We start from the raw sequence: 10,369 nt of genomic DNA, 5'->3' as shown, positions 1-10,369 counted from the left end.
ACTGGTTGAATGTAATCATAATAATCATAATATGAAAAATAGCTAACATTACTGAAGGCTTTCTGTGTGTCTGGCACTGTGTGAAGCATTGTACCCGTATTAACCCATTTAATTCTCACAATGACTCCATGAAGTATGTACTACTATGATTCCCAGTGTACAGATGAGAAAGCTAAGGCACAGGCAGTTGAAGTAACTTACCCCAAGTGACACAGCTCAGAGGTAATAGACCCAGGACCTGAGTCCAAGCAGTCTGAATCTAGAGCGTGTTCCCTCCCCCGACCCCAACTATTTTAAGGAGGTATAATTTACCTACCATAAAATTCACCCAGTTAAATGTACACTTAAATGATTTTTTAATAAATGTACAAAGTTGTGCAACCATTACAACAACCAATTTTAGAACATTTCCATCACCTCAAAAAGATCTCTTATGTCCATTTACAATCAATCTCTTTCCTGCCCCCAGCCTGGGGCAACCACTCATCCACATTCTACCCTTCTGATTTGCCTTTTCTGGACATTTCATATAAATGGAATCAGACAGTATGTATTTTTTGCATCTGGCTTCTTTCACACTTAGTTTAATGTTTTTGAGGTTCATCCATGTTGTAGCATGTTATCAGTAGTGACTTTCCTTTTCATCGCTGGGGAATATTCTGTGATATGGCTATGTCACATTTTGTTCATTCACTCACCAGTTAATAGACATTTGGATTGTTTTCACATGCTGCTGTGACCACTGTGTACAAGTCTTTGTGTGGACATGTTTTCATTTCCCTTGGGTCTTTATCTGGGAGTGCTATTGCTGCTTTTATGGTAAGTTTATGTTTAACTTTTTAAGAAACAGCCAAACTCTTTTCCAGAGTGTCTGCACCATTTTACATTCCCACCAGCAATATATGGGAGTTCTGATTTCTCCACATCTTCACCAACACTTGTTATTTTGTATTTTTTGATTATAGCCTTTCTAGTGGGTATGAAGTGATATCTCATTGTGGCTTTGATTTGCATTTCTCTAATAGCTAATGATGTTGAGTATCTTTTCATGTGCCTATGGGCCATTCATATATCTTCTTTGGCGAAATGTCTGTTCAGATCTTTTGCTCAGTTTTTAATTGGGTTGTTTTCTTACTTTTGAGTAGTAAGAGTTCTTAATATATTCTGGATACAAGTCCTTTGTAAGACACAATTTGCAAATATTTTCTCTGTCTGTGACTTGTCTTTTCAATTTCTTAATTGTGTCTTTTGAAGTGCATATGTTTTAAATTTTAATGAAGTCCAGTTTATTGGTTTTTTCCTTTATGGATCATGCTCTTAGTACTGTATTTCTCTGCCTAGCCCAAGGTCCCAAAGGATTTTCTTCTGTGTTATTATTATAGAAGTTTTATAGTTTTAGCTCTTAACATATGGGTCTATGAACCATTTTGAATTTTGTATATGGTGTGAGGTAAGGATCTAAATTTATGTGGATATCCAGTGGTCTCAGCACTATATGTTAAAAAGACTGTGCTTTCCATAATTGAATTGCCTTGGTACCTCTGTCAAAAATCATTGACAATATATATAAAGGTTTATTTTAAGTTTTGAAATCAGGAAGTGTACATCCTCCAACTTTGTTCTTTTTCAAATTGTTTTGGCTATTCTGGGTCCTTTGCATTTCTATATAAATTTTAGGATCAGCTTGTCAGTTTCTGCAAAAAAAAAAACTCCTGGGATTTTGATAGAATTGTTTTGAATCTATAGATCAATTTGGAAGAAGTACCATTCTAACAATGTTGAGTCTTCCAATCCATAAACATAGGATGTCTCTCCATTTATTTTGATCTTCTTTAATTTCTCTCAGGAATTTTTATAGTTTTAGTATATGTCTTACACTTCTTTTGTTAAAATTATTCCTGAGTATTTTATTTTTCTTGCCCTTGTGAAGAGAATTGTTTTCCTCAGAGCCTGTGTGCTTAAACATCATGTTGTACTGTTGAGGGGAGAGAAGGGGCCAAGGTTAATTTCTGCAATTCTCAGGTTGGATGGTAGTGTGGGTAGTGGGGCTACCGTCTGACAAAAAGAATTCAGAAGAAGGAGCTGGTTGAGGTTTAGTGGGAAAATGACTTCTGTCTTGAAATGTAGAATATGAGGAATAGGGGACTGACAGATTGTGTTGTCTGACAGGCAGCTGGCAATTTCAGAGAGATTGGGGACTTGCCAGCACGTGGGAGGTAAAGCCATGGGAGAGTACTTGCCTAGGGAGAAGATGAGCAGACTAAGGAGGGGGAGAGCCTGGGGCTCACTGACATTAAGAGGTGCCTGAGGGAAAGGAGCACGTGAAGGACTCAGTGAGAACAGTCATGGACTGGTTCCACAATATCTGAATGCTCAGCGATTGAAAACTGAGCTTTGGAGTCAGACTGACTCGAGTTTGAACTTTGCATCAATGGGCCAGCCACTGCTCTCAGTCCTGGTGAAATCATGAGGTAACAAGACAACATCCCTGTCCTCATGGAGCTTATGTTGTGATCCACTTCCTCATCTCTAAGGTGAAGATTGTAGTATTTGTGTGTAGTATTTCGTGGGGTTGTGAGGATTAAATGAGTTCATCTGTGTGAAGTGTTCAGCATAGCAACGTCACACAGTCATCATTTGGAGTGTTATCTGTAACCACGTCACCACACTGCTAGGTTTTAGTGACCAAGGGGACGTGGGCCTTGACTTCATGGAGCAGGGAGGGCAGTGAGGGAGAGCACATGAGAGGGAGAGCACAGAGGGCAACTTGAGGCGATGGTGCCCTGGCTGGGGGAGTGAGAGTTCCAGGAGGGAGGGAATGAGCAGCAGTGTCAAATGCAGCAGGATGACCCAGGGACCAGGACTCAAGAGACGGTGTGGGTTGCTGGCATCTGCTGTCATTCCTAGAGCCACAGTCAGATCGCAGTGATCACAGGCAGGCACAAGTGGAAGGTGATGCGGCTCTCTCCAGAGGTTGAATGACAAGGGGTGGCAGTTACTGAATAGTAGCTGGAGGGAAGGATGGTAAAGGCGGGGTTTGGGGGGAGGGCTGTGTTTACCTGGGAAAAATAATGCTGACTAGAAATCAGTTTTGACCATTCAAACATTCTCAAGGACTTCCACAGATCAGCCCCTGGTTTTATTCCAGTTTGTTACTGTATGTATTCCTGAGGATTAAAACACCAATTATTAAACTTTCTGTAATTCAGACTTTTCCCTTTAATTTGAAGGAAAATGAGCATAATCAGAATATAAAGCAGGCTGCATTAAGAAAACTCATAAGTTCTGCCCAGGAACATCGACTTTGTAAAGCACTTCTTAAATCTTGTGGCCACACATAGTACACTAACAGGAGATGTGCAGAAGATGGAGAGGTTAACTTCTCTGTAAGCTAAATATGAATCAGCAGTGACCTGTGGCTCCCCGAAAAGCTAACTCAGTCTTGAGTGAGTTAATAAGCTCTGCCACCAATTCAGGGTGTGGCTTTGGGCAGGTCCCTGGGCCTCTCTGGGACTGGATTTTCTGATCTGTCAACTCTGGAGGTGGAAAAGGGAGTTTGAAAAGGGTTCTGCCCCAAACTTTTAAATGAAGGGTGCCCCGACCAGAGGCCTGTTTGTCTGCTTTGTGCCTGGCACCGTGTCAAGTGCTAGGGAAACAATGGTGAGCAGAGGCCTGAGGGTCCCTGGCCTCCTGGAGCAGATAGTCTGCTGGGGAAGGTGGATGTTAATTATATGGTTCCTGCCACAAGTGAAAACGCACATTGTGGCAAGGACCAGGAAGGAGGAGAACCCAGTGCACTCAGCACCTATAAAAATGACACGCATGAAGATGATGCTGAGAAAAGATGTGGCTTGAATTGGACATAGAGGGGAAGTAGCCACAGCCATGAGCAGAGGAGCGATGAGCCATGAGCGACTCTCAGCGATGGGAGATGAAGCAGCTCTCACAGTACAGCCCAGAAGCAAAGACAGCAGAGTAGCAAATACCGATACAAAGAGCTCAAGTTGCTAACGTGAAGACGGTGTTAAGTTCTCAACCATGTCTGTGCCCATGGATAACACCATCAGTGGAGGTACCTATGAAAAGGAAGGACTACGATGGCCCTTACATGTGCCGTCTGGAGGCCGTCAAATCTGCACTATAGTCTGAGTTTGCCACTTAGCAGCAGTGTGACCTCGGGTGAGTCACATTCCCATTCTGAGCCTCACTTTCTCAGCTATAAAATGTGGGCATTAGAGCTAGAGGGGATAGTGGGGATGACCTAAGAGTGCATTTCAGCCATGGCTACAAATGAGAATCACTTGGGAAGCTGCCAAAAATACTGATGCCCAGCCCCTCCCCTAGCCAATTAAGTCAGAATCTCTCAGGCCCACGAATTAGGGTTTGATGTTTTTTTTTTAAGTTAAACACTATACAACCCAACATTTCATGATTCTGTAATCTATCCCTTAGAACCTAACCATGTAATGCAATTGTACAGGATTGTGCTACAGTCAGAGCCTTGGGCTTGAAACATGAGAAGCCATGAATGACCTGCCTTGTTAACAGGTGAAGTGTTTTGGCCACAGAGGAAGAAAGGAGATGTCACTCTCTCTCCTCCTCTATTTCTTTTGTCTTCTAGCTCCCATATCATCATTCTATTGCTATCCAGAAACCACCTTGAAATCATATGAGGGGGCAGGGTTCAGCCTGGTGGCGCGGCAGTTGAGTTTGCACGTTCCACTTTGGTGGCCTGGGGTTCGCCAGTTTGGATCCTGGGCGCCGACCTACTCACCGCTCATCAAGCCATGCTGAGGCGGTGTCCCACGTAGAAGAACTAGAAGGACCTACAACAAGGATATCCAACTATGTACTGGGGCTTTGGGGAGAAAAAAAAAAAAGAGGAAGATTGGCAACAGATGTTAGCTCAGGGCCAGTCTTCCCCCCCCAAAAAAAAATTGTATTAGGGGATTTTTGTTTAGAGGATTGAATGGTATAACGGAAAGAACATAGGCTGAAAACAACCTCGGAGATGAGTCTCAGCTTTTCCTCTAACCTTGCTGGGCCTCAGTCTCCTGAATAAAACAGAGAAGATAAGGCTTCCCTGCAATGGTGCTCTGAAGAGTGACTGAGATCATGTCCATGTGCTGTAGTGCCTGGGACGTAGATGCTCGATGAATGTTAAATAATGAATATAAATGTGTAGGGAAAGCGCTAATATTCATATTTAGAGAACTTTTTTTTCCCTTTTAGACTTGTAAAGTGCCCCCAGATGGAGTGTGGGCAAAGAATAGTAAAAGAAAATGTACAGATAAAGAAGTACACAGCTATTAAACGTGTTCTACATCCCCATTAATTAGAGAAATTGAAATTGAAACAGTGATTGGCAAAGACGTTTGGCAGAAAGAATGTTCATACCCTGTTAGTGAGAGGAAAATTGTATTCCACAAATGTTCCGCTTACCAGTATCAGCATTTATATGTTGTATTCTTTGGCCCAGCAATACTACTATAAACAAAAATACACGTGGAAAAAGAAACATGGAAAAGGATGTTTGTTGCACCATTGTTTGTAATAGAGAAAAATTGGAAATAACTCGAATGTCCATCAATAGAGGATAGGTTAAATTACGGTATAACCACATAAAAGAGTACTGTTCACCCGTTAGAAGTATGTAGGTAGCTTTATATGGATTGACATGGGAAGATGTCTGATTTACTGCTAAGTGAAAAAGCTACAAAACAGTGTTGACATAGCCATTGGTTGGTTTTGTAGCTTCTGGCTTTGCCTCAGACCAGCCTTGAAGCAGGACTCAGCATTGTGGTGTGAAGGTCATGGGTGGAATGGGGATGAGGGTTGCTAACCCATGGTGATGGGCTATCAAGGAAGTTCTGTTTGCACGAAGGCTTTGAAGCCTTTTAGGACAGGCAGTGAAGAAGGTTTTAGAATTGATGAGCAGGTATCTGGGATGTAAGAATTAGCCACCTTGAAATAAGTCAGGGAGGTGAGGAAAAGCAAAGATGCCTACATGGGGACGGGGTGGGGGGAGGAGGAGGGCATGTTGCAGGTAGGTAGGAATAGGAGGTGGAAGGGAAGTATATTTTGAACATCTACTCCCCACTTGGGACCCCAGGTAGGCTTTAACCAAGAATGAGCATGACGGGGCTTTGGGTGGAACTCAGCGAATGCTGGTCGTTGATGGACAGGGGAGACCATTCCCTCCTCTTGAACCGTTTTGTTTGTTCCCTTACTGTTGTTTCAGTCGAGGGAGGAAGAAGGGACAAGAAAACCAGAGAGGTTCCTGGGACAGCCCCGAAGGGCGCCAGGTGGTCACAGGCCAGGAGCCCTGAGACCAGGGACACTAAGTAATAGCCACACTCTGATTGCCCGAGGCTGGGGTGGCCTGGGCATCAAAGGGCACTTTCTCATTTTTATTATTGAAGCTGAAGGCCAAACTGATGCCCAGTGATTGAAAGAAAAGCAAAAATAATAATTTTTTTGAAAGGCAGATATCTCAGAAATATGAAGACCTGGAAATATGGGGAAAGTCAGGCGCCTCGTACTCTCTTCCTGAGGAATAAGTCGATATTGGACTTCAAGACTTCTACTTAAAAAACCCGTCTGGGAAGCCAATCTTTTCATCTCTGGCCGGCCCTGATCAGAAAAAATGGCAGGTGTTTACTGATACCAGAAAGGGGTGGGGGAGGTTATAAACCTGGACTTGTCTCACCTTTTTAAAATCACTGGATGCTCCGTTAGTCCGGGATGGCCTGTTCCTTTGGATTTCTTATCAGTAAAATGTTCTCCAAGGTTTGAGGCACTGTCAGAGTTGTCCATTTTCATTTTGTCAAATACGTTTATTAAAAGAAAAGTAAATAATATTGTGACACATGAAAGCGAAGAAAGAGCATAAGCTCAGAAAAATGGACAGTTCTTTAAACTGAATATAGTTGCCTTTTTAAAAAATCCACTATATTAACCTTTTTAAACACCCTCATGACAGACTGGTGAAAACTCTGTAGGGCTCAGCCCTGGTGCACACGTCAGCATTTAAAGGCCACTGAATTAGTGTTCGTTTCAGGACCAGATGATATGATTAGATGATGTGGCTTGTAGAAAATTAAAGTCTTTAGCCAAACCAAATGCTAAGCTTCTGCCCAGAATCAATATACTATTAGAAATCCTGGAAACTAATAAACATACCATAACTATTAATTTATAGATAGGTTGTTGGCAAATAACCTCAGAGAGGGAATCCAGGCTTAAAACAGCTTTTGTGACACCAGATGGAGTGTGTGAGTTTAGCCAGAGTCCTGAGAAGGGATCTGTACAATGTATAAAAAATATCCACTGTATCTGTGAGTTAAGTCTGAGATAAACTGAGAAAAGTATAGGAAAGTAGAACCTAATTGAAGCCGATACAAGAATTACGACTCATGCGAAGAACTAGATGTTCTTTTACAATGAGTGTGTTGGTGTGAGGCAGGGACAACTCACCTATCCAGAATCTGGTCACCTGGCAGCTTTACCTGAGGACAAAGAGGCCAAAAGGAACCTGGCCTAACCAGGTGTATGTCCCGCACTTAGGGTGGCAGAGCTGAGCCCTTCAGGAGGACAGACCACCCCGAGTCCAGGAGGCTCACTTATGTCCCCAGTGGTCTCAAACCAGGCAGTCCCTAAAGCTCTCCCCGTTTTGTGTTGGGCAGTTTACAGATGAAGAATCGAGCTGGAATGGTGCAATGACTTGACCTTGGGCAAAGGACCTGACCCCACCTTTCCCCACTGCTGCTCCACCCACAGCAGATGGAAGGTAGCAAATCCACAGGTAGGAAGGTAAACACCGTGTGTGCACCCCACCTGCGGTGGACTGCGCTCAGCCTGAGAGTGAGAGAAGAGGATAGAAACTTGGTTATGGGTACAACCAACCGACCAACCAACGAACCCAGGGGCAAATACTCAAGAAATGATTTTTAACTTTCTCCTCAGCCCCACAATCTCAAATCGTACCTTTAAAGCCCAACTTGGATGATGTCCTTTTCCTGTTTAAAAACTCTCAGTGGCTCCCCATGGCCATCATATTAAATATGCATCACTCAGCCTGGCTTTCAAGGCCGTCCATGACATATGCCATGAACTTCCTTTGCAGCAGGGGTTTCCTGTCTGTGCTTTCTGGGACCCCAGGGCCTCCTTGGAAATGACTCAGACAGTGGGTTTGGGAGTAGCAAAGTTGGATGTTTGTGTGAAAATTAAGTAAGGGGCTTATAAGAGATCAGCAGAGAGGTACAGCTGGACTCTTAGCTTCGTGGGTTGCAGGTTTCCATAGCTTGGTCAATGTTCCAAACTCTACAGTGCCCTGCAGTGGGAAGACCATCTTCCAATGTACCCATGAGAGACATCACCTACCAGGCTATTGGCAAAATTACACAGCATGGTTTGCCTTTAGTGTCCCCCCCATATCTAAGACTCTTACCACCTGGTATCACTTGTCTTGCAAACCTCAGCATCATATTTGTATGTAAATGAGAGTGTCGATGTCAGTTACAGGTCTCTGTCCAGTAGCCTAGATTTTTTGTAGACCTTGCTCTTCTTACAGTTTCAACTCAGTTTTTTAGGGAAGGGTTCATTTTAACTGGAAGTTGAACTGTACCATCTATTACCCAGGTCACTAATTCGTAAAGTGTATACAAATGACGTGGGGACCTTGCTAAAATGCAGGTTTGATTTCGTAGGTCTGCAATTTGCTCTGAGATGCTCTATTCCTTATAAGCTCCCAGGTGATGTTGATGCTGCTAGACTGGGGACCACGCTGTGAGTAACAAGGATCAAGGCCAGGCTTCCTTGAAGAGCAGTCAGGAAGAAGTTCAAGTTCCTGAGCCCCACTCCTCCATCACAACCACACTGGACTGCCGAGCAGCTTCCTGGGGCCAGAGGCAGCTGCCCAGTATGGCTCAAGCACATAGTAATTTGCCTCTGCAGAGCTTATGGACATGAATGAGGTGGCTGTACGTCTTCCTTCTCCAGTCTCTGCAGAATTCCTGTTTCCCAGGCCTAGACCCTTTGAAGGGTCTAGTCTGGCTGTTGGAGATGATGCTTCTCACCTCCAGAAGGCAATTCAGCAGGTTCTTGAGGGAAGAGAGTAAATCGTTGCCCTTTGGGATTTCCTGGAGCAGCTTCCAGCAAATGGAGGGAGGCCGGAGGACATTTTCTCAACACATTGTTTCTCTTCCTACCATGCATGCAACTGGGCCAAACCATTTTAGCAACAGTTCTCGGGTGGGTGACACCCACTCCTCATTTACCTCTGTATGTGTGTTTCTGTGGAAAAGGAAGATAATGAAATTTAGCTTAACCAAGCTGTAGGTTGGAAGTTATAACCTACCTAATTTCCTAATTAAGCTATCAATTAAGGCTGTGTCTATGCCACCTGCTATGCCTGGGCCTGGTGCCATGCGGTAGATGCCAACTCTGACAAACCCATCCCTACAGAACCCAGAGCTCCTGACACGCTCGTTTCCAGTAACGCTTTCCTCATTGCTCTTCTGCCTTCCCCCATGGCTTCCTCCTAAAGTATTTTTCGAAGTCCGCATTGAGACAGGTTGCCCAACCCTTTTGTCATGCATATGGGGTTATGGAATGTTGGAGTTTTCCAGCAGACTTCATCTGGGCCTTTTGAGGGCTACAACTTCCCCACAGAGAACATTCGTGTTGACCATTTGGCACAGGAGCCAACCGCCTTTCTTGCCTTAGAGGCCCTGAGGTTCACCCCAGGGAGAGGCATAAGGTATAGAGCCCCAAGAGAAAGAAACAATGGGGTCAAAGACACAGAGGAAACAAGGGCCCTCTGAAGGTAAGAGCCATTACAAATTTACCTTTGTAATCTAGATGGATGTTCACCAAGCATTTGTTGAATGAATAAATGAGTGAAAACAAGAAAAGGAAGAAGGACAAAGCTATCATATATGACACAAGGGGTTACCACCAATGCCTTAGTTTCTTTCCTGTTTTCCCACCAATTACTCATCAGGCTCTTGACTTAAATATGCTGGGGGCCTGCAGAGACATCTGTGATGTTGCCCTCCTGAGAAGATGAAGGGTCACTTGCTTCATGGGCTTGTGGCAGGTTCTCAGCTGTAGAGCAGTTGACTCCTTCAGGTTGTCAAGCTCATGGATCAGGTCCATAGCAGAGCCTGGATGAAAACCCATATCCTGTGACCCCAGACCCAACATGATTTCTACTCTGTCAAGCTGATGACACATCCAGGAAATGGGTACCACCCATGTTTACCCCACTGTGAGCAAGCAGTGGTAGTGAATTAACTCAGAGACCTGCCACTGACTGTGCCAAAGGGCCTCCCTAAGGACTAGGGTCACAGAAAGACTTCACCTCTTC

The sequence above is a fragment of the Diceros bicornis genome, chromosome 36 (assembly GCF_020826845.1).
Source record: "Diceros bicornis minor isolate mBicDic1 chromosome 36, mDicBic1.mat.cur, whole genome shotgun sequence".
In the NCBI taxonomy this organism is placed as follows: Eukaryota; Metazoa; Chordata; class Mammalia; order Perissodactyla; family Rhinocerotidae; genus Diceros; species Diceros bicornis.
This window is presented reverse-complemented; position numbering follows the sequence as displayed.